General features: G+C 46.4%; 1 pseudogene; it reads left to right on the plus strand.

Annotated features, from left to right (window-relative positions):
• Positions 1-25,583, plus strand: part of LOC106598423 (neuronal cell adhesion molecule-like) — a 172,454-nt pseudogene that overhangs the window by 47,385 nt on the left and 99,486 nt on the right.

The following is a 25,583-nucleotide window of genomic DNA, read 5'->3' on the forward strand; positions in this document are numbered from 1 at the left end:
AGGATCCTGTTGTGTTCAACTCCATACTAATTCATCTGTGGGACTACTTCCTGATGGAAGGATCCTGTTGTGTTCAACTCCATAGTAATTCATCTGTGGGACTACTTCCTGATGGAAGGATCCTGTTGTGTTCATCTCCATAGTAATTCATCTGTGGTACTATTGCCTTTATTTCCTGGTGTGTGAATCATTCCACCTCAGCCTGGGGAGGCAGGCAGCCTTAAGATGCTTTGCATTAACATAGAAATCAAATCCTGTAGCACTGTGTGACTGGCATAATGACATCACTACTCTGGCTTAGGTACTGAATTTGCATTAATGGTGAGTATCACTCTCCTCTTTTATGTGTCTCTCTCTTGCTCTCTGATGTTGATTCTCCTAACATAGAATATGATGACAGCAGAAACACAGAGAAGACAAGCTCTCAATCCCGTTGTCTCTATTAGTATAGTACCATGGATCAGTGTAAAGACATTCCTAGTCCTGTTGTCTCTATTTGTACAGTACCATGGATCAGTGTAAAGACATTCCTAGTCCTGTTGTCTCTATTTGTACAGTACCATGGATCAGTGTAAAGACATTCCTAGTCCTGTTGTCTCTATTTGTACAGTACCATGGATCAGTGTAAAGACATTCCTAGTCCTGTTGTCTCTATTAGTATAGTACCATGGATCAGTGTAAAGACATTCCTAGTCCTGTTGTCTCTATTAGTACAGTACCATGGATCAGTGTAAAGACATTCCTAGTCCTGTTGTCTCTATTAGTACAGTACCATGGATCAGTGTAAAGACATTCCTAGTCCTGTTGTCTCTATTAGTACAGTACCATGGATCAGTGTAAAGACATTCCTAGTCCTGTTGTCTCTATTAGTACAGTACCATGGATCAGTGTAAAGACATTCCTAGTCCTGTTGTCTCTATTAGTACAGTACCATGGATCAGTGTAAAGACTTTCCTAGTCCTGTTGTCTCTATTAGTACAGTACCATGGATCAGTGTAAAGACATTCCTAGTCCTGTTGTCTCTATTAGTATAGTACCATGGATCAGTGTAAAGACATTCCTAGTCCTGTTGTCTCTATTAGTACGGTACCATGGATCAGTGTAAAGACATTCCTAGTCCTGTTGTCTCTATTAGTACAGTACCATGGATCAGTGTAAAGACATTCCTAGTCCTGTTGTCTCTATTAGTATAGTACCATGGATCAGTGTAAAGACATTCCTAGTCCTGTTGTCTCTATTTGTACAGTACCATGGATTAGTGTAAAGACATTCCTAGTCCTGTTGTCTCTATTAGTATAGTACCATGGATCAGTGTAAAGACATTCCTAGTCCTGTTGTCTCTATTAGTACAGTACCATGGATCAGTGTAAAGACATTCCTAGTCCTGTTGTCTCTATTAGTACGGTACCATGGATCAGTGTAAAGACATTCCTAGTCCTGTTGTCTCTATTAGTACGGTACCATGGATCAGTGTAAAGACATTCCTAGTCCTGTTGTCTCTATTAGTACAGTACCATGGATCAGTGTAAAGACATTCCTAGTCCTGTGGTCTCTATTAGTATAGTACCATGGATCAGTGTAAAGACATTCAGAGCACACTGTCCCACTGTGTCCTACTCTGCCCTTTCAGACAGACTGGCTCTCTGGTTGTGTGACATTTTTAATTATTGGGTTGGAGTGTAACTCTGTTGTTTAGGTTGGAGTGTAACTCTGTTGTTTAGGTTACAGTGGGGTTGGAGTGTAACTCTGTTGTTTAGGTTACAGTGGGGTTGGAGTGTAACTCTGTTGTTTAGGTTGGAGTGTAACTCTGTTGTTCATGTTGGAGTGTAACTCTGTTGTTTATGTTGGAGTGTAACTCTGTTGTTTAGGTTGGAGTGTAACTCTGTTGTTTATGTTGGAGTGTAACTCTGTTGTTTAGGTTGGAGTGTAACTCTGTTGTTTAGGTTGGAGTGTAACTCTGTTGTTTAGGTTGGAGTGTAACTCTGTTGTTTATGTTGGAGTGTAACTCTGTTGTTTGGGTTGGAGTGTAACTCTGTTGTTTATGTTGGAGTGTAACTCTGTTGTTTAGGTTACAGTGGGGCTGTGGGGTTGGAGTGTAACTCTGTTGTTTAGGTTGGAGTGTAACTCTGTTGTTTAGGTTACAGTGGGGCTGTGGGGTTGGAGTGTAACTCTGTTGTTTAGGTTGGAGTGTAACTCTGTTGTTTAGGTTACAGTGGGGTTGGAGTGTAACTCTGTTGTTTAGGTTACAGTGGGGTTGGAGTGTAACTCTGTTGTTTAGGTTGGAGTGTAACTCTGTTGTTCATGTTGGAGTGTAACTCTGTTGTTTATGTTGGAGTGTAACTCTGTTGTTTAGGTTGGAGTGTAACTCTGTTGTTTATGTTGGAGTGTAACTCTGTTGTTTAGGTTGGAGTGTAACTCTGTTGTTTAGGTTGGAGTGTAACTCTGTTGTTTAGGTTGGAGTGTAACTCTGTTGTTTATGTTGGAGTGTAACTCTGTTGTTTGGGTTGGAGTGTAACTCTGTTGTTTATGTTGGAGTGTAACTCTGTTGTTTAGGTTACAGTGGGGCTGTGGGGTTGGAGTGTAACTCTGTTGTTTAGGTTGGAGTGTAACTCTGTTGTTTAGGTTACAGTGGGGCTGTGGGGTTGGAGTGTAACTCTGTTGTTTAGGTTGGAGTGTAACTCTGTTGTTTAGGTTGGAGTGTAACTCTGTTGTTTATGTTGGAGTGTAACTCTGTTGTTAATGTTGGAGTGTAACTCTGTTGCTTAGGTTGGAGTGTAACTCTGTTGTTTAGGTTGGAGTGTAACTCTGTTGTTTAGGTTGGAGTGTAACTCTGTTGTTTAGGTTGGAGTGTAACTCTGTTGTTTAGGTTACAGTGGGGCTGTGGGGTTGGAGTGTAACTCTGTTGTTTAGGTTGGAGTGTAACTCTGTTGTTTAGGTTGGAGTGTAACTGTTGTTTAGGTTGGAGTGTAACTCTGTTGTTTAGGTTGGAGTGTAACTCTGTTGTTTAGGTTGGAGTGTAACTCTGTTGTTTAGGTTGGAGTGTAACTCTGTTGTTTAGGTTGGAGTGTAACTCTGTTGTTTAGGTTACAGTGGGGCTGTGGGGTTGGAGTGTAACTCTGTTGTTTGGGTTGGAGTGTAACTCTGTTGTTTAGGTTACAGTGGGGCTGTGAGGTTGGAGTGTAACTCTGTTGTTTAGGTTGGAGTGTAACTCTGTTGTTTAGGTTGGAGTGTAACTCTGTTGTTTAGGTTACAGTGGGGCTGTGGGGTTGGAGTGTAACTCTGTTGTTTGGGTTGGAGTGTAACTCTGTTGTTTAGGTTGGAGTGTAACTCTGTTGTTTAGGTTGGAGTGTAACTCTGTTGTTTAGGTTGGAGTGTAACTCTGTTGTTTAGGTTACAGTGGGGCTGTGGGGTTGGAGTGTAACTCTGTTGTTTGGGTTGGAGTGTAACTCTGTTGTTTGGGTTGGAGTGTAACTCTGTTGTTTAGGTTACAGTGGGGCTGTGGGGTTGGAGTGTAACTCTGTTGTTTGGGTTGGAGTGTAACTCTGTTGTTTGGGTTGGAGTGTACCTCTGTTGTTTAGGTTGGAGTGTAACTCTGTTGTTTAGGTTGGAGTGTAACTCTGTTGTTTAGGTTACAGTGGGGCTGTGGGGTTGGAGTGTAACTCTGTTGTTTAGGTTACAGTGGGGCTGTGGGGTTGGAGTGTAACTCTGTTGTTTAGGTTGGAGTGTAACCCTGTTGTTTAGGTTTGAGTGTAACTCTGTTGTTTAGGTTACAGTGGGGCTGTGGGGTTGGAGTGTGGATCCCAGAGAGGATAGAGGTGAGAAGGCCCCCAGCCAGCGGTCAGTACATCTTCATGTCTTCTGGCCTCCGGAGTGGTGCAGCGGTCTAAGGCACTGCATCACAGTGCAAGAGGCGTCACTATAGACCCGGGTTTGATCCCAAGCTGTGTCACAGCCGGCTGCGATCTGGAGACTCATGAGGCGCCACACAATTGGCCCAGCATCATCTGGGTTGGGGGGGGTTTGGCCGGCCGGGATGTCCTTGTCCCATTACGCTCTAGCGACTCCTTGTGGCGGACCTGGCGCATGCACGCTGACTTCGGTCGCCAGCTGTATGGTGTTTTCCTCCGACACGTTGGTGAGGCTGGCTTCTGGGTTAAGCGAGCTGTGCGTCAAGAAGCAGTATGGCTTGGTTGGGTTGTGTTTCGGAGGACGCATAGCTCTCGACCTTCGCCTCTCCCGAGTCCGTACGGGAGTTGCAGCAATAGGACAAGACTGTAACTACCAATTTGGGAGAAAATAAAATAAAAGAGCCTTCTTTGTTTGTGTGACTGGTTTGTGTGTGTCTGTGTGGCCGGTGGTCTCTCTCTGTACAGTCCCCCTTGTCTGAAGGATGTTAACACTCACACTGTGTCAATGAAAAACCAGGAGCAACATGGAAACTAATCCTGTCCTTTTCTTACACGTCATTCACAGCTGGAGAAGGGGAGATAGTGGGAGGGGGGATGGGTTAGATGGGGGAGGTGAGAGGAGATGAGGGGTAGGTGGGAGGGGGAAGTGGTAGAAGGTGAGGGGGAGGTGGGAGGGGGAAGTGGTAGGGGGAGATTGGGGGAGGTGAGAGAGGGAGGTGAAAGGGGGAGATGAGATGGGGAGAGAGGGCTAGACAGGGTTAGATGGGGCTAAATGGGGGAGACAGAGCTAAGAGGGGCCAAATGGGGGAGATGGTTAGATGGGGATAGATGGGGAGACAGGGCTAGATGGGGGAGACAGGGCTAGATGAAGCTAGATGGGGAGACAGAGCTAGACGGAGCTAGATGGGGAGACAGGGTTAGATGGAGCTAGATGGGGGAGACAGGGTTAGATGGAGCTAGATGGGGGAGACAGGGCTAAATGGGGGAGACAGGGTTAGATGGAGCTAGATGGGGAGACAGGGTTAGATGGGGCTAGATGGGGGAGACAGGGCTAAATGGGGGAGACAAGGTTAGATGGGGCTAGATGGGAAGACGGGATAGATGGGGAGACAGGGATAGAAGGTGCTAGATGGGGGAGACAGGGCTAGATGGAGCTAGATGGGGGAGACAGGGTTAGATGGAGCTAGATGGGAAGATGGGGATAGATGGGGGAGACAGGGCTAGATGGAGCTAAATGGGAGAGAAAGGGATAGATGGGGGAGACAGGGCTAGATGGGGGAGACAGGGCTAGATGGGGCTAAATGGGAGAGAAAGGGATAGATGAGAGAGACAGGGCTAGATGGGGGAGACAGGGCTAGATGGAGCTAGATGGGGGAGACAGGGCTAAATGGGGGAGACAAGGTTAGATGGGGCTAGATGGGGGAGACAGGGCTAAATGGGGGAGACAATGTTATATGGGGCTAGATGGGGGAGACAGGGCTAAATGGGGGAGACAAGGTTAGATGGGGCTAGATGGGAAGACGGGATAGATGGGGAGACAGGGATAGAAGGTGCTAGATGGGGGAGACAGGGCTAGATGGAGCTAGATGGGGGAGACAGGGTTAGATGGAGCTAGATGGGGAGATGGGGTTAGATGGGGGAGACAGGGCTAGATGGGGCTAAATGGGGAGAAAGGGCTTGATGGGGGAGACAGGGCTAGATGGGGGAGACAGGGCTAGATGGAGCTAGATGGGGGAGACAGGGCTAAATGGGGGAGACAAGGTTAGATGGGGCTAGATGGGGGAGACAGGGCTAAATGGGGGAGACAATGTTATATGGGGCTAGATGGGGGAGACAGGGCTAAATGGGGGAGACAAGGTTAGATGGGGCTAGATGGGAAGACGGGATAGATGGGGAGACAGGGATAGAAGGTGCTAGATGGGGAGACAGGGCTAGATGGAGCTAGATGGGGGAGACAGGGTTAGATGGAGCTAGATGGGGAGATGGGGTTAGATGGGGGAGACAGGGCTAGATGGGGCTAAATGGGGAGAAAGGGCTTGATGGGGGAGACAGGGTTAGATGAGGCTAGATGGTGCTAGATGGGGGAGACAGGGTTAAATAGGGGAGACAGGGCTAGATGGGGCTAAATGGGCTAGATGGAGCTAGATGGGGAGACAGGGCTAAATGGGGAGACAAGGTTAGATGGGGCTAGATGGGGAGGCAGGGCTAAATGGGGGAGACAAGGTTAGATGGGGCTAGATGGGAAGACAGGGAGACAGGGATAGATGGAGCTAAATGGGAGAGAAAGGGATAGATGAGGGAGACAGGGCTAGATGGGGCTAAATGGGAGAGAAAGGGATATATGAGGGAGACAGGGCTAGATGAGGCTAGATAGAGCTAGATGGGGAGACAGGGTTAGATGGAGCTAGATGGGGGAGACAGGGTTAGATAGAGCTAGATGGGGGAGACAGGGTTAGATGGAGCTAGATGGGGAGACAGGGTTAGATGGAGCTAGATGGGGAGACAGGGTTAGATGGAGCTAGATGGGGGAGACAGGGTTAGATGGAGCTAGATGGGGGAGACAGGGTTAGATAGAGCTAGATGGGGAGACAGGGTTAGATGGAGCTAGATGGGGGAGACAGGGTTAGATAGAGCTAGATGGGGAGACAGGGTTAGATGGAGCTAGATGGGGGAGACAGGGTTAGATAGGGGAGACAGGGTTAGATGAGGCTAGATGGGGGAGACAGGGTTAGATAGGGGAGACAGGGCTAGATGAGGCTAGATGGGGGAGACAGGGTTAGATAGGGGAGACAGGGCTAGATGGTGCTAGATGGGGAGACAGGGTTAGATGGGGAGACAGGGCTAGATGGGGCTAGATGGGGGAGATAGGGTTAGATGAGGCTAGATGGGGCTAGATGAGGACAGGGCTAGATGAGGCTAGATGGGGAGACAGGGTTAGATGGGGAGACAGGGCTAGATGGGGCTAGATGGGGGAGACAGGTCTAGATGGGGCTAGATGGGGGAGATAGGGTTAGATGAGGCTAGATGGAGCTAGATGGGGGAGACAGGGCTAGATGAGGCTGGATGGGGGAGATAGGGTTAGATGAGGCTAGATGAGGCTAGATGAGGGAGACAGGGCTAGATGAGGCTAGATGGGGCTAGATGAGGGAGACAGGGCTAGATGAGGCTAGATGGGGCTAGATGAGGGAGACAGGGCTAGATGAGGCTAGATAGAGCTAGATGGGGGAGACAGGGTTAGATAGGGGAGTCAGGGCTTGATGAGGCTAGATGGGGCTAGATGAGGGAGACAGGGCTAGATAGAGCTAGATGGGGGAGACAGGGTTAGATAGGGGAGACAGGGTTAGATGGGGCTAGAATAGGGAGACAGGGCTAGATGAGGCTAGATGGAGCTAGATGGGGGAGACAGGGTTAGATGGGGAGACAGGGCTAGATGGGGCTAAATGGGGGAGACAGGGCTAGATGAGGCTAGATGGGGCTAGATAGGGAGAAAGGACTAGATGGGGAGACAGGGCTAGATGGGGCTAAATGGGGAGACGGGTAGATGGGGCTAGACGGGGGAGACAGGGTTAGATGGGGAGACAGGGCTAGATGGGGCTAGACGGGGAGACAGGGTTAGATGGGGAGACAGGGCTAGAAGGGGCTAGACGGGGGAGACAGGGTTAGATGGGGAGACAGGGCTAGATGGGGCTAGATGGGGAGAAAGGGCTAGATGGGGCTAGACGGGGGAGACAGGGGTAGATGTTGCTAGATGGGGCTAGATAGGGAGACAGGGCTAGATGGAGAGACAGGGCTAGATGGTGCTAGACGGGGAGACAGGGTTAGATGGGGAGACAGGGCTAGATGGGGCAAGACGGGGAAACAGGGTTAGATGGGGAGACAGGGCTAGATGGGGAGACAGGGCTAGATGGGGCAAGACGGGGAGACAGGGTTAGATGGGGAGACAGGGCTAGATGGGGCTAGACGGGGAGACAGGGGTAGATGTTGCTAGATGGGGCTAGATAGGGAGACAGGGCTAGATGAGGAGAAAGGGCTAGATGGGGCTAGACGGGGGAGACAGGGGTAGATGTTGCTAGATGGGGCTAGATAGGGAGACAGGGCTAGATGGAGAGACAGGGCTAGATGGGGAGACAGGGCTAGATGGGGAGACAGGGCTAGATGTTGCTAGATGGGGCTATATAGGGAGACAGGGTTAGATGGGGAGACAGGGCTAGATGGGGGAGACAGGGCTAGATGGGGGAGACAGGGCTAGATGGGGAGACAGGGTTAGATGTTGCTAGATGGGGCTATATAGGGAGACAGGGTTAGATGGGGAGACAGGGCTAGATGGGGAGACAGGGTTAGATGGGGAGACAGGGCTAGATGGTGCTAGATGGGGCTATATAGGGAGACAGGGCTAGATGGGGGAGACAGGGTTAGATGGGGAGACAGGGCTAGATGTTGCTAGATGGGGCTATATAGGGAGACAGGGCTAGATGGGGAGACAGGGTTAGATGTTGCTAGATGGGGCTAGATAGGGAGACAGGGCTAGATGGGGGAGACAGGGTTAGATGGGGAGACAGGGCTAGATGGGGGAGACAGGGGCTAGATGGGGAGACAGGGCTAGATGGGGAGACAGGGCTAGATGTTGCTAGATGGGGCTATATAGGGAGACAGGGCTAGATGGGGAGACAGGGCTAGATGGGGAGACAGGGCTAGATGGGGAGACAGGGCTAGATGGGGAGACAGGGTTAGATGGGGAGACAGGGTTAGATGGGGGAGACAGGGCTAGATGGGGAGACAGGGTTAGATGGGGAGACAGGGCTAGATGTTGCTAGATGGGGCTATATAGGGAGACAGGGCTAGATGGGGAGACAGGGCTAGATGGGGAGACAGGGTTAGATGGGGAGACAGGGCTAGATGTTGCTAGATGGGGCTATATAGGGAGACAGGGCTAGATGGGGAGACAGGGCTAGATGGGGAGACAGGGCTAGAAGGGGAGACAGGGTTAGATGGGGAGACAGGGCTAGATGGGGAGACAGGGCTAGAAGGGGAGACAGGGTTAGATGGGGAGACAGGGCTAGATGTTGCTAGATGGGGCTATATAGGGAGACAGGGCTAGATGGGGAGACAGGGCTAGATGGTGCTAGATGGGGCTATATAGGGAGACAGGGCTAGATGGGGGAGACAGGGTTAGATGGGGAGACAGGGCTAGATGGGGCTATATAGGGAGACAGGGCTAGATGGGGGAGACAGGGTTAGATGGGGAGACAGGGCTAGATGGTGCTAGATGGGGCTATATAGGGAGACAGGGCTAGATGGGGAGACAGGGTTAGATGGGGAGACAGGGCTAGATGGTGCTAGATGGGACAGTGTTAACTTGAGTAGAAGGCCAGGGGGTAAAGGGTCCCTTTCACACTACTCTCTGGTATGTTACTATAACACTCTTCCTTCCTGGTGGGCATGGAAAAAAGGAGGCTTCTGGGATTCATATGTATCTCAGGGGTGATGTTTTTCCACTGTGTTCTCTGTAGAGTACATGGTGCCTGCCAACTGGTACCTCATGTAGAGAGTAGAGACATATGCAATGGCTTTGTGTTGGGATTTCATCTTGTAAACTAGCCTGAAATGTACTGTTAAATGGATCAAGGGAGTTTTGATTGTTGGCAGCAAAGACACGAGAGTCTCCCCCAGAAAAGATCAGTTGTGTGGTTCATCTGAGTTAATTACATTTCTACAATACAGTGGGGGAGGGCAACATGTTCAGCATATGGGAAGTCTGGTCGCAATTAATCAGGTGTCAAGTCATGACAAAGGAAATGTGTGTTTGCAATCACACGCTACATGGTTCCCTAAACAGCCTGACCACTTAATGAAGACGTTTGTCATTTTCTGTGAGTATTACAGCTCCAGAAACTGCAGCACATGGACACACACACACACACACACACACACACACACACACACACACACACACACACACACACACACACACACAAAAAAACACACACACAAACCATAACCATATGGCTAATACAGCACTGTGATTTCACACACACCATGGAATGTGTGATATAGAATAGGCCTAACAATAAAATGAGGATGGTCATATGCTGAAAATAGGCTTTGAGGCAGATTAGTTGACATACTCTGTTCTGTGGTGATCGGGGAATGAATGGAGGACAATTCTGTGGTGAATGGGAATGAATGGAGGACGGCTCTGTGGTGAATGAATGGAAGACGGCTCTGTGGTGAATGGGAATGAATGGAGGACGGCTCTGTGGTGAATGGGAATGAATGGAGGACGGCTCTGTGGTGAATGAATGGAAGACGGCTCTGTGGTGAATGGGAATGAATGGAGGACGGCTCTGTGGTGAATGGGAATGAATGGAGGACGGCTCTGTGGTGAATGGGAATGAATGGAGGACGGCTCTGTGGTGAATGGGAATGAATGGAGGACGGTTCTGTGGTAAATGGGAATGAATGGAGGACGACTCTGTGGTGAATGGGAATGAATGGAGGACGGCTCTGTGGTGAATGGGAATGAATGGAGGACGGCTCTGTGGTAAATGGGAATGAATGGAGGACGACTCTGTGGTGAATGGGAATGAATGGAGGACTGCTCTGTGGTGAATGGGAATGAATGGAGGACGGCTCTGTGGTGAATGGGAATGAATGGAGGACGACTCTGTGGTGAATGGGAATGAATGGAGGACGGCTCTGTGGTGAATGGGAATGAATGGAGGACGACTCTGTGGTGAATGGGAATGAATGGAGGACGGCTCTATCTCATTATCTCCTGTATTAACAGATGATTGGTCTATAGCTCCTGTATTAACAGATGATTGGTCTGTAGCTCCTGTACTAACAGATGATTGGTCTATATCTCCTGTACTAACAGATGATTGGTCTATATCTCCTGTACTAACAGATGATTGGTCTATATCTCCTGTACTAACAGATGATTGGTCTATATCTCCTGTACTAACAGATGATTGGTCTATATCTCCCGTACTAACAGATGATTGGTCTATATCTCCTGTACTAACAGATGATTGGTCTATAGCTCCTGTACTAACAGATGATTGGTCTGTAGCTCCTGTACTAACAGATGATTGGTCTGTAGCTCCTGTACTAACAGATGATTGGTCTATAGCTCTTCTACTAACAGATGATTGGTCTATAGCTCCTGTACTAACAGATGATTGGTCTATATCTCCTGTACTAACAGATGATTGGTCTATATCTCCTGTACTAACAGATGGTTGGTCTATAGCTCCTGTATTAACAGATGATTGGTCTTTATCTCCTGTACTAACAGATGATTGGTCTATAGCTCCTGTACTAACAGATGATTGGTCGATAGCTCCTGTACTAACAGATGATTGGTCTATATCTCCTGTACTAACAGATGATTGGTCTATAGCTCCTGTACTAACAGATGATTGGTCTATATCTCCTGTACTAACAGATGGTTGGTCTATATCTCCTGTACTAACAGATGATTGGTCTATAGCTCCTGTACTGAAGACAGCTCTACATCACTTTGTCAACAATGTGAGGCGTGTGTGTATGTGTGTTTGTGTGTGAGACTGGATGCAGAGAGAGGGGAAATGACAGTTAACGTTTTCCCATGTACATGACCTCTAGTCTATAGTCTATATAATGACAGATAATGTTTTCCCATGTACATGACCTCTAGTCTATAGAGTCTATATAATGACAGATAACGTTTTCCCATGTACATGACCTCTAGTCTATAGAGTCTATATAATGACAGATAACGTTTTCCCATGTACATGACCTCTAGTCTATAGAGTCTATATAATGACAGATAACGTTTTCCCATGTACATGACCTCTAGTCTATAGAGTCTATATAATGACAGATAACTTTTTCCCATGTACATGACCTCTAGTCTATAGAGTCTGTATAATGACAGATGCTTTTGTTTTCCCAGTGAAAGGACCATTATGTAAATGCTCAATTGAAATAACCCCCTATAGCTCTTACAATGATTTTTAATTGAATGCCAAATTAAATCGCTATCAATCACCTGGCAGGAATATAAAACGAACCCGTCATGCTTTCTGTAGAGTGTGATATACTCAGACAGTGTAGTAGGCCTATATGGACTAACACAAAGACTGGATAGTAGCCTATGTGTCTCAATTCTCAGTCATAGTGGAGCACCAGGAAGTGTGTTAACCCACATTGTGGGGGGACAAAGGGGTTGTTTTTAATCTGCCAGCGTGTGCGATGCAGGCGTATTGAGGGGTGTGTGTGTGTGCGCAGTGCACGCACAGGGAGGGGTGGGGGAGAGAGGGAGGGAGGGAGGGGGGAGGAGGCGGTAGACAGACTGGGTGTGATGAAACACTGTTTTCACCGGCACCTCAAAGACTTTCCTGAACGGATTAGGCTACACACACACACACACACACACACACACGGCAGGGTGAATACTGCCTTACATCATAATGAGACTGAGCCTACATACAGTGTCATTGATACACTGTCATTTGAACGTTACAATTGACTTGTTCTTATCAGACAAGACAATAATGCATTCTTAGCATCTGTATTCGAAATGTATGCTGTTCATTGTTGTCCTGTGAGGATATGAAATGTTGATAGTGTTTTATACTGTACTGTAGACCTTTAATGTAGTACAGCTGATTTACTGACTGGTAGGTATAGTATCTCCTATATTCCCACAACTTTAATGTAGTACAGCTGATTTACTGACTGGTAGGTATAGTATCTCCTATATTCCCACAACTTTAATGTAGTACAGCTGATTTACTGACTGGTAGGTATAGTATCTCCTATATTCCCACAACTTTAATGTAGTACAGCTGATTTACTGACTGGTAGGTATAGTATCTCCTATATTCTCACAACTTTAATGTAGTACAGCTGATTTACTGACTGGTAGGTATAGTATCTCCTATATTCTCACAACTTTAATGTAGTACAGCTGATTTACTGACTGGTAGGTATAGTATCTCCTATCATATAAACCAATCACCTCTAGACATGATTCTTTCTTTTCTCTGTTCTTCCTTCCCTCCATCTCTCCCTCAAACAGCCTTGAGAAAAAAACATATTGCAGTCTAAGGCACTGCATCTCAGCGCTTGAGGCGTCACTACAGACACCCTGGTTCGAATCCAGGCTGTGTCACAATCGGACGTGATTGGGAGTCCCATAGGGCGGCGCACAATTGGCCCAGCATTGTCCGGGTTTGGCCGGTATAGGCCATCATTGTAAATAAGAATTTGTTCTTACTTTCCTTGTTAAATATATATACAGTTGAAGTCGGAAGTTTACATACACCTTAGCCAAATATACTGCTCAAAAAAATAAAGGGAACACTTAAACAACACATCCTAGATCTGAATGAAAGAAATAATCTTATTAAATACTTTTTTCTTTACATAGTTGAATGTGCTGACAACAAAATCACACAAAAATAATCAATGGAAATCCAATTTATCAACCCATGGAGGTCAAGATTTGGAGTCACACTCAAAATTAAAGTGGAAAACCACACTACAGGCTGATCCAACTTTGATGTAATGTCCTTAAAACAAGTTAAAATGAGGCTCAGTAGTGTGTGTGGCCTCCACGTGCCTGTATGACCTCCCTACAACGCCTGGGCATGCTCCTGATGAGGTGGCGGATGGTCTCCTGAGGGATCTCCTCCCAGACCTGGACTAAAGCATCCGCCAAGTCCTGGACAGTCTGTGGTGCAATGTGGCGTTGGTGGATGGAGCGAGACATGATGTCCCAGATGTGCTCAATTGGATTCAGGTCTGGGGAACGGGCAGGCCAGTCCATAGCATCAATGCCTTCCTCTTGCAGGAACTGCTGACACACTCCAGCCACATGAGGTCTAGCATTGTCTTGCATTAGGAGGAACCCAGGGCCAACCGCACCAGCATATGGTCTCACAAGGGGTCTGAGGATCTTATCTCGGTACCTAATGGCAGTCAGGCTACCTCTGGCGAGCACATGGAGGGCTGTGCGGCCCCCCAAAGAAATGCCACCCCACACCATGACTGACCCACCGCCAAACCGGTCATGCTGGAGGATGTTGCAGGCAGCAGAACGTTCTCCACGGCGTCTCCAGACTCCGTCACGTCTGTCACGTGCTCAGTGTGAACCTGCTTTCATCTGTGAAGAGCACAGGGCGCCAGTGGCGAATTTGCCAATCTTGGTGTTCTCTGGCAAATGCCAAACATCCTGCACGGTGTTGGGCTGTAAGCACAACCCCCACCTGTGGACATCGGGCCCTCATACCACCCTCATGGAGTCTGTTTCTGACTGTTTGAGCAGACACATGCACATTTGTGGCCTGCTGGAGGTCATTTTGCAGGGCTCTGGCAGTGCTTCTCCTGCTCCTCCTTGCACAAAGGTGGAGGTAGTGGTCCTGCTGCTGGGTTGTTGCCCTCCTACGGCCTCCTCCACGTCTCCTGATGTACTGGCCTGGCTCCTGGTAGCGCCTCCATGCTCTGGACACTACGCTGACAGACACAGCAAACCTTCTTGCCACAGCTCGCATTGATGTGCCATCCTGGATGAGCTGCACTACCTGAGCCACTTGTGTGGGTTGTTGACTCCGTCTCATGCTACCACTAGAGTGAAAGCATCGCCAGCATTCAAAAGTGACCAAAACATCAGCCAGGAAGCATAGGAACTGAGAAGTGGTCTGTGGTCCCCACCTGCAGAACCACTCCTTTATTGGGGGTGTCTTGCTAATTGCCTATAATTTCCACCTGTTGTCTATTCCATTTGCACAACAGCATGTGAAATGTATTGTCAATCAGTGTTGCTTCCTAAGTGGACAGTTTGATTTCACTGAAGTGTGATTGACTTGGAGTTACATTGTGTTGGTTATTCCTGACATTTAATCCCAGTAAAAATTCCCTGTCTTAGGTCAGTTAGGATCACCACTTTATTTTAAGAATGTGAAATGTCAAAATAATAGTAGAGAGAATGATTTATTTCAGCTTTTTTTTCTTTCATCACATTCCCAGTGGGTCAGAAGTTTACATACACTCATTTAGTATTTGGTAGCATTGCCCTTAAATTGTTTAACTTGGGTCAAACGTTTAAGGTAGACTTCCACAAGCTTCCCACAATAAGTTGGGTGAATTTTGGCCCATTCCTCTTGACAGAGCTGGTGTAACTCAGTCAGGTTTGTAGGCCTCCTTGCTCGCACACGCTTTTTCAGTTCTGCCCACAAATTTTCTTTAGGATTGAGGTCAGGGCTTTGTGATGGCCACTCCAATACCTTGACTTTGTTGTCCTTAAACCATTTTGCCACAACTTTGGAAGTATGCTTGGGGTCATTGTCCATTTGAAAGACCCATTTGTGACCAAGCTTTAACTTCTTGACTGATGTCTTGAGATGTTGCTTCAATATATCCACATCATTTTCCTCCCTCATAATGCCATCTATTTTGTGAAGTGCACCAGTCCCTCCTGCAGCAAAGCACCCCCACAACATGATGCTGCCACCCCCGTGCTTCACGGTTGGGATGGAGTTCTTCGGCTTGCAAGCCTCCCCCTTTTTCCTCCAAACATAACGATGGTCATTATGGTCAAACAGTTCTATTTTTGTTTCATCAGACCAGAGGACATTTCTCCAAAAAGTACAATCTTTGTCCCCATGTGCAGTTGCAAACCGCAGTCTGTCTTTTTTATGGTGGTTTTTGAGCAGTGGCTTCTTCCTTGCAGAGCGGCCTTTCAGGTTATGTTGATATACGACTCATTTTACTGTGGATATAGATATTTTTGTACCTGTTTCCTACAGCATCTTCACAAGGTCCTTTACTGTTGTTCTGGGATTGATTTGCACTTTTTGCACCAAAGTACGTTCATCTCTAGGAGACAGAACGCGTCTCCTTCCTGAGCAGTATGACAGCTGTGTGGTCCCATGGTGTTTATACTTGCGTACTATTGTTTGTACAGATGAACGTGGTACCTTCAGGCGTTTGGAAATTTCTTCCAAGGATACAGTTGAAGTCGGAAGTTTACATACACTTAGGTTGGAGTCAGTAAAACTCATTTTTCAACCACTCCACAGATCTCTTGTTAACAAACTATAGTTTTGGCAAGTCTGTTAGGACATCTACTTTGTCCATGACACAAGTCATTTTTCCAATAATTGTTTACAGACAGATTATTTCACTTATAATTCATTGTATCACAATTCTAGTCTCTATACTATTATCCTGACATTTCACATTCTTAAAATAAAGTGGTGATCCTAACTGACCTAAGACAGGGAATTTTTACTGGGATTAAATGTCAGGAATTGTGAAAAACTGAGTTTAAATGTATTTGCTAAGGTGTATGTAAACTTCCGACTTCAACTGTATATTTTTAAATGAAATTAGTCCACGCACGCAGGAATACACACACCTCACCTCTAGCCAGAGAGGAATGAACAGTTTTATGTTAATGGCCCTATGTGACATTATGCTGATATATAATTATGTATTGTGTGTGTGTTTGCGTGCGTGCGTGTGTACGTGTCCTCAGCCCTCAGTACAGTCCTAGAGCAGAGGAGATGTGGAACCTGTGTGGAGGCTGTCTGTGTGTGTGTGTGTGTGGATTTCCCATAAAGCATTCATATGTACGGTACCTTTCTCCTCTCCTCTCTTCCCGCTCTGTGATGATGAAGCGGTTTTAGATTTAACACTAAATAATACATGCTCTTTCACCGATTCCCGCTCACAACGCTTTTATGTTTTATATGCCGGCTTCTCTCTCTCTCCTGGTCTCACTTCCTCATCTCTCCTCCTCCACCCTCTCTCTCTGCCTCTCTCTCTCTCTGCCTGTCTCTCTCTCTGCCTCTCTCTCTGCCTGTCTCTCTCTCTGCCTGTCGCTCTCTCTCTGCCTCTCTCTCTCTCTCTCTCCATCTCTCCCACCCCTCCCCCTCTCTCTGTCTATCTATCTCTCACTCTTTCTCTGCCTCTCTCGCTCTTTCTCTGCCTCTCTCTCGCTCCATCTCTTCCCCCCCCTCTCTCTGTCTCTCGCTCTCTCTCTTTCTCTGTCTGTCTCTCTCTGTCTCCATAGTAACTGTGTAGGGCTTGGGGTCAGGCTTGTGTAGTTGGAGTGTGTTAGCTTTTCTCTGCTTCTGCCTGCCTGAGAGCAGCTGCTGCTGATTGCTTCATGGGGAGGCATGCGTCCCAAATGGCACCCTATTCCCTATGCAGTGCACTACTTTTGACCAGGGCCCATAGGGGTCTGGACCAAAGTAGTGCGCTATGTATGGAATAGGGTGCTATTCAGGACGCATCTCAGGAGAAGGGTAGATGGCTTGTCTGATGTGATTTAATCAAACAGAGAGTTAGAAGGGCCAGATTTATAGGTTACTTAGAATAGTTACTGAATGAGCTAACTACAGTTATAATGTCCTTGTTTTATGTTTAGAAAAATATCTGGTTATAAATGCTTGTTATCTGTCATGCTCTTTCTCACAAATGGGAAAATAATGGCTTGTTTCACTGGTAGTTATGATAAGGTATTCAAAGTCATGAAGTGTGTGTGTGTGTGTGTGTGTGTGTGTGTGTGTGTGTGTGTGTGTGTGTGTGTGTGTGTGTGTGTGTGTGTGTGTGTGTGTGTGTGTGTGTGTGTGTGTGTGTGTGTATTTTTCTAGATATTTTACCATAATAAGACACACACACACTGTCCTGTGTGTTGTCTTCTCTTCATGCCTTTGGAGTATCTCTTTGTTTTTCTGTTTTGATGAAATATCTAATAATAAGTTCCTTTTAAGTTATATTTTTTGTCCTTTTTTCACTCAGGTGAAAGAAATTATTGCACGTACAGATGTAGGATCTTTATTTGATGACTCTTTAGTTGCTGAGAATTTTCCTGCACAACAGGAAATACAAATGTGTAGTGTATTTGAGTTTTAAAAGGCTTCTAAAGTTTTAATTTCCTCTTTTAAATATCAAACTTGATTTGCTCTAATGAAAAAAATGTATCAACCTCTACAATTAATTAGAATCCACATAATAATTCACATTTTCTGTTGCAGCAGGATTATTTTCCTGCTGTAGCAAACTGGCTCAAATTAAGATCCCACATCTGTAAAAAGTAGATTTCTAGGGCATGCAGAACAAATGCCATGTGAACTAGATACCCCTGTACATTTTACAACCCTTTCTACCTCACACTACGGCATTTTTTACATTCCTCTGTGCCATTTCCCTTCTCCTAGTTCTTCCTTTATGTCAGGACAGATACATTATGGTGGGATGGCCAAGCTTGCGTCTAATGTTCATTCATTTGTGTTCCAGGTCTGAAGTCCTTCTCAGCAGTCAGAGTCTGTGGATATCTCCAACTGGAGGACAAACCCCTTTGATTGGATCCCCATAGGTAAGAGCAACCTTTAAGTATCTGTCATCGCTGAAATTGATTATATTTGTTGGAGAATCAATATGTTCCTTAACATTTATTTGTTTAATATATTTATTTACACATTCAAATGTTGCTCTCAGCACTGTCAAACGGCAGTACAGTATGTACTGGACTTACCTAACTACTGGCAACTACACTGAGTATACCAAACATTAAGAACACCTTCCTAACATTGAGTTGCACCCCCATCCCCCCCTTTTGCCCTCAGAACAGCCTCAATTCGTCAGGACATGAACTATACAAGGTGTCGAAAGTGTTCCACAGGGATGCTGGCCCATGTTGACTCCAATGCTTCCTACAGTTGTCAAGTTGGCTGGATGTCCTTTGGGTGTTGGACCATTCTTGATACACACAGGAAACTGTTTAGCATGAAAAACCTAGCAGCATTGCAGTTCTTGAAACAAACTAGTGTGCCTGGTACCTACTACCAGACCCTGTTCAAAGGCACTTCAATATTTTGTCTTGCCCATTCACCCTCTGAATGGCACACATACACAATCCATGTCTCAGTTGACTCAAATATTACAAATCCTTCTTTAACCTGTCTCCTCCCCTTCATCTACACTGATTGAAGTGGATCAAGTGACATCAATAAGGGATCATAGCTTTCACCTGGAGTCACCTGGTCAGTCTATGTCATTTAAATAGCATCGTAATCTTAATGTTTTGTCCACTCAGTGTATGGACGGACAAACAGTGTCTGGATTCATTGCAGTGCCAGTTGCCACACTCAGAAAGGAAGAGTGCTATGTAAAACAGTTTGTCCTGTAGGAGAACCCTCTGAAAAAAGACTCAAGATAGAACCCTTACAGTGGAACCAGAGGTTCTACGTGGAACCAAAAAGGGTTCTATCTGGAGGGTTCTCCTACAAGGACAAATGGTTCTATATGGAACTTTTTCAGAGGGTTCTCCTATAAGGACAAATGGTTCTATATGGATTTTTTTCAGAGGGTTCTCCTACAGGACAAATGGTTCTATATGGAATTTTTTCAGAGGGTTCTCCTACAGGACAAATGGTTCTATATGGAACTTTTTCAGAGGGTTATCCTACAGGGACAAATGGTTCTATATGGAACTTTTTCAGCGGGTTCTCCTACAGGGACAAATGGTTCTATATGGAACTTTTTCAGAGGGTTCTCCTACAGGGACAAATGGTTCTATATGGAACTTTTTCAGAGGGTTCTCCTACAGGACAAATGGTTCTATATGGAACTTTTTCAGAGGGTTCTCCTACAGGGACAAATGGTTCTATATGGAACTTTTTCAGAGGGTTCTCCTACAGGACAAATGGTTCTATATGGAACTTTTTCAGAGGGTTCTCCTACAGGGACAAATGGTTCTATATGGAATTTTTTCAGAGGGTTCTCCTACAGGACAAATGGTTCTATATGGAACTTTTTCAGAGGGTTATCCTACAGGGACAAATGGTTCTATATGGAACTTTTTCAGAGGGTTCTCCTACAGGACAAATGGTTCTATATGGAACTTTTTCAGAGGGTTCTCCTACAGGGACAAATGGTTCTATATGGAACTTTTTCAGCGGGTTCTCCTACAGGACAAATGGTTCTATATGGAACTTTTTCAGCGGGTTCTCCTACAGGGACAAATGGTTCTATATGGAACTTTTTCAGAGGGTTCTCCTACAGGACAAATGGTTCTATATGGACCTTTTTCAGAGGGTTCTCCTGCAGGACAAATGGTTCTATATGGAACTCTTTCAGCGGGTTCTCCTACAGGACAAATGGTTCTATATGGACCTTTATTTCTGAGAGTGCACTTGTCTTGCCTCAGTCTCTTAGTAGAGGTTGTTGGGTTTATTGTTGGTTGGTTGCTGGCCGGTTGTTTGGTGGTTACTGGTCGTTGGTTTTGTGGCCATCACTTATCTGTGGTCATCTCATCAGTGGTCATGAGTTCAGCCAGAGAAGGAACCCTGCAGGGTGAATCCATACAGGCTCAGTGTGTGTATGTGTGTGTTTGTGAATGTGTGTGTGTCTGTGTTCACCACAGGGAACAGAATCAGATACCAATGAACTTACAGTAAAACACAGTGTATGCCTTTGATGTGAATCTGGTCTAGTCAGTCAATCCACAGCAGATAAGGCCCACTCCTCAGGCTACAGTGGGCATTTCAGTGTTATGATGTTACAGCGTACGCACCAATTCCCTTTCTCTTAAAGGGCACAGTGGTTTGGAGGAAAAATGAAGTCCCAAAAATAGCTTTTAATCATGGACCATAGTTCTGTCTGTTATGGAGTCATGTTGTTGGGGACTAACAGTCTGTCTTTTAAAGTACATCAGCCGTTGTCACTAAGTACTTTCACTAGTAGTGTTTTATTGAGTTATTGATCTTTTTAAAAGCAGAAAATGTGAATTCCCTGAAATAACGTAACACTTTATTACGAGCTGTCAGTGTCTCACTTACATTGACGTCAACAAATACACACTAAGAAATCTGTTTCTGTTTAGCACCATCTTTTCTCTGCAGGTTCCAAATCAAGATCAATATACATTCTCTCTTAACTGCTTTGTGCTGAATTGATCGGTGGCTATACATTCCGGTGGCCATTCTGGGTAGATCACATTGGATTTCATTGATATGCAGTGGCATTACACTGGAAGGTAAAAGCTATTGATGAACAGATAGGCTACATGTGACCTCAGAGCCTCGGAGCGTGACACTGTGTTTAACAACAACATAAGTTACTATGGCACCAGGTGTGTGTGTGACCTTCAGAGCAAAGCTGTTAGACCTTTATGGTTACAGTAATAACATGCTAAATGTTGCTATCACTGGTCGTTCCACATAAAGACCTTGTCCTCTATCCCCAGTCCCACCTGACATATCCCCATTCTCTCTCTCTCTCTCTCTCTCTCTCTCTCTCTCTGCTGGGATGGTAAGGATGAATGGACAGGACGATGGCGGTGAGGACGAGTGTGAATTGGCATCCCCCTATCCTTCATCCCTCCATCTGTTCATCAGGCAGGATTAGTAGTCTGAGGGTGGGGGAGGTGGGTGAGGGGGCAGAGTGATGGGGTGGGTGAGTGAGGGGGGAGGTGGGTGGTGGATGTGGGTTAGGAGATGGGTGAGGGTAAGGGGGGAGGTGGGTGAAATAGGTTGGTGACTAGGTGGAGGGGGAGGGGTAAGGGGGAGGTGGGTTAGGAGGTGGGTGAGGGTAAGGGGGGAGGTGGGTGGAGGTGGGTGACTAGGTGGAGGGGGGAGGTGGGTTAGGAGGTGGAGGTGGTTGAGGGTAAGGGGGGAGGTGGGTTAGGAGGTGGGTGAGGGTAAGGGGGAGGTGGGTGGAGGTGGGTGACTAGGTGGAGGGGGAGGGGTAAGGGGGGAGGTGGGTGAGGGTAAGGGGGAGGAGGTGTGAAGAGGTGGAGGGGAGGGGATCAGGGTCAATCGCTGGCAGAAATCGAGGATAGAGGAGAATCAGGGGATAGACCCGGAGAGGGGGGCTGGAGAGAAGAGAGGTCCCAATCCCCACACAGTAATCCCCTCCATCCCTCTAATGATAATTATATTATTAAGCACTAATAGTCCATTCATATCTATACTACAAGGTGTACAGTCACTTTACCTCTCTAGTCATTACTGGCCAGTAAGCAGGTTGTATAGTAATACATGCTGAATAGATTGTAAGATTGGGAGGAAACAGTACGGACACTACTGGATTCAGATAACATTGTACTTTGTTACATAATACTATGGTGCATCTGACAATCTCTCCTCCAGCATTCTCTCTCTCTCTGTGTGTATGTGTGTGTTAGTGTGTGTGTGTTAGTGTGTGCGTGTGTTTGTGTGTGTGTCTGTGTGATCTAGGCTCTGTGACCTGATGGGAAGTGTATCTCAGACCTGCCATGTTTCCACTCTCCCTCATAGCGCCTCCTCCAATGCATGCTGGGTAATCACATTGTCTTCTCACCTGGTGAGAACAGACCTGCTGCCTGTGTGTGTGTGGTTGTGTATGTGTGGTTGTGTGTGTTTGTTTGTGTGTGTGCGTGTGTACAGTATGTGTGAAGGAAGACCTGCTGTCTTCTCTTATGAGAGGTGAGAGACCACTGCAGTATACTCCATCCAATATATCTCTGTCTTGTTTCTCCTCATGGAGGCTGTTACATCTTCGGTGAACTATTGTACGTTCACATGAAGCGTAACCTAGACTGAGCTTTTAATAGATATATGTAGGCTTTAGCTCAGAGGGATAACATGGTCTAACATGGTTGTGAGGCACACAGACAAAATAGCCTCCAACACTCTACTCAACAAATTGGATGCAATCTATCACAGTGCCATCCGTTTTGTCACCAAAGCCCCATATACTACCCACCACTGCGACCTGTATGCTCTCCTTGGCTGGCCCTCGCTTCATACTCGTCGCCAAACCCACTGGCTCCAGGTCATCTACAAGTCTCTGCTAGGTAAAGCCCCGCCTTAAATAAGAATTTGTTCTTAACTGACTTGCCTAGTTAAATAAAGGTTAAAAAAGCTCCAGCAGGTATATCTCTCTGGTCACCTCCAAAGCCAATTTTTCCTTTGGCCGCTTCTCCTTCCAGTTCTCTGCTGCCAATGACTGGAACGAATTGCAAAAATCTCTGAGGCTGGAGACTCTTATCTCCCTCACTAGCTTTAAGCACCAGCTGTCAGAGCAGCTCACAGATCACTGCACCTGTACATAGCTTATCTGTAAATAGCCCATCTATCTACCTACCTCATCCCCATACTGTATTTATTTATTTATTTATCTTGCTCCTTTGCACCCCAGTATCTCTACTTGCACATTCATCTTCTGCACATCTACCATTCCAGTGTTTAATTGCAATATTTTAATTAATTTGCCACCATGGCCTATTTATTGCCTTACCTCTCTTATCCTACCTCATTTGCACATGCGGTATATAGACTTTTCTGCTGTATTATTGATTGTATGTTTGTTTATTCCATGTGTAACTCTGTGTTGTTGTATGTGTCGAACTGCTTTCCTTTATCTTGGCCAGGTCGCAGTTGTAAATGAGAACTTGTTCTCAACTAGCCTACCTGGTTAAATAAAGGTGAACTAAATATATATATATTTTAAACAGACGACCGGGGTTCGATACCTGGACTGTTACACACATGCCCCATCATAGTCCAGTGTAGCGCCATGCTGCAAACACTCACTGATACTGTGATTCATCACCTAGCACTGTAGAGGGTAGGAGCCTTCTCACTGCAGAGGGTAGGAGCCTTCTCACTGCAGAGGGTAGGAGCCTTCTCACTGCAGAGGGTAGGAGCCTTCTCACTGCAGAGGGTAGGAGCCTTCTCACTGCAGAGGGTAGGAGCCTTCTCACTGCAGAGGGTAAGAAGCCCAGATAAAGTATTTGAAATCATTTCAAATAGTATTTGAACCCAGGTCTGACTCCTGGACATAAATTCAGCACACTCCACCATCAAGCTATTTTTGATGTGCTATTTGAAAATAGAATGCAATGTATTAGGCCTAACTGGTAACTCTCCTCCCCTGAGGTTAGTGGGTGTATGATGATGTCCCAGTCTATGTAGTGATTAGGAAGGAGCCCATCCTACTTCCTCACTCTCTAACATGAGGTTTGTTCCTCTCTCTTGGTGCCTGTAGGGCTGGAGGTTGGACTACAGGTGCTTTTCAGGAGCAGTGGAGGGGAAGTGATGTAGCCAGTGCTTAATTTGAGCCGGATCCTGCCGGAACATTATCCGGCACCTCTCAATTTTGGACAGTTTCGTTCCGGAACCCGTTTGCCAGGATCCGGTACCTCTCTTGGCATGACATTTTTTGTTTCTTCACAATCAAATCAATCAGAGTTAATTACATTTGCCTCCTCTGTTATTCTCCTGCCACATAAAAACATAGCCTAATGTGAAAGGGTGTCTGATATTGTAAGAATTGATTTGTGTTGGGCCGGACCGTGTTTATGGTTTGCTCAACATTGTAGCCTGTATAGACCAACGCGCATCATTGGGTGAATCAGTGAAACTGGAGAGATTTTTTAGGACTATCATTTCCTCCTCATATTGTACAATATGTGTCTCCACACACCTAGACCTACTGTAGACTATTGATGGATTCAAGACAAGTTCGTTTTTATTGATCTCCGTTTGTCAGTGTCAAAGTTTCCTGTCATTTCAATCATTTGTGAGGTATTAAAAAAGATTATGCTAAGGTCTGCAGTCATCTAAAATTATGTAGAATTGCATGAAAAGTGTTTATAAAAAGGCAACATTTTTTCCTGGACCCTAGGCGACACATTCTGGAAAAATGGGACATTTGTTCCTGGACCCTAGGCGACACATTCTGGGAAAATGGGACATTTTTTCCTGGACCCTAGGCGACACATTCTGGGAAAATGGGACATTTGTTCCTGGACCCTAGGCGACACATTCTGGGAAATTGGGACATTTTTCCTGGACCCTAGGTGACACATTCTGGGAAAATGGGATTTTTTTCCCCCATGTATGCAACTTCTACAAGCACCCTGTACTCTACTGCTTTATGCCAGTATGCAAAAGTGATGATATACATTCAATACGTTATTATAAAGGTGATTTTAAGCACTGGATATAGCTAACAACCCCTCCAGGCTCCAGCCTCCACCCTCTAGCCTCTAGACTCCAACCTCTAGCCTCCAACCTCTAGCCTCCAACCTCTAGACTCCAACCTCTAGTCTCCAACCTCTAGCCTCCAACCTCTAGTCTCCAACCTCCAGGCTCCAGCCTCCACCCTCTAGCCTCTAGACTCCAACCTCTAGTCTCCAACCTCTAGTCTCCAACCTCCATTCTCCAACCTCCATTCTCCAACCTCCAGGCTCCAGCCTCTAGCCTCTAGCCTCTAGACTCCAACCTCTAGGCTCCAACCTCTAGTCTCCAACCTCTAGTCTCCAACCTCTAGTCTCCAACCTCCAGGCTCTAGCCTCTAGACTCCAACCTCTAGGCTCCAACCTCTAGGCTCCAACCTCTAGTCTCCAACCGCCAGTCTCTAGCCTCTACCTGAATATAAGAGTGAGGGAGGAAGTGAAGAATAGATCCCTCTGGCTTGTTAGGTTTCCCACATGCATCCTGATTGGATGGAGAGGAACCAATGTACTGACTGGGTGGGGAGGAACCAATGTCCTGACTGGGTGGGGAGGAACCAATGTCCTGACTGGGTGGGGAGGAACCAATGTCCTGACTGGGTGGGGAGGAACCAATGTCCTGACTGGGTGGGGAGGAACCAATGTGGAGGTGTTGAGGTGAGTTGTAACTCCCTCAGCAAAAT

This window comes from Salmo salar, chromosome ssa07, assembly GCF_905237065.1.
Source record: "Salmo salar chromosome ssa07, Ssal_v3.1, whole genome shotgun sequence".
Taxonomy (NCBI): Eukaryota; Metazoa; Chordata; class Actinopteri; order Salmoniformes; family Salmonidae; genus Salmo; species Salmo salar.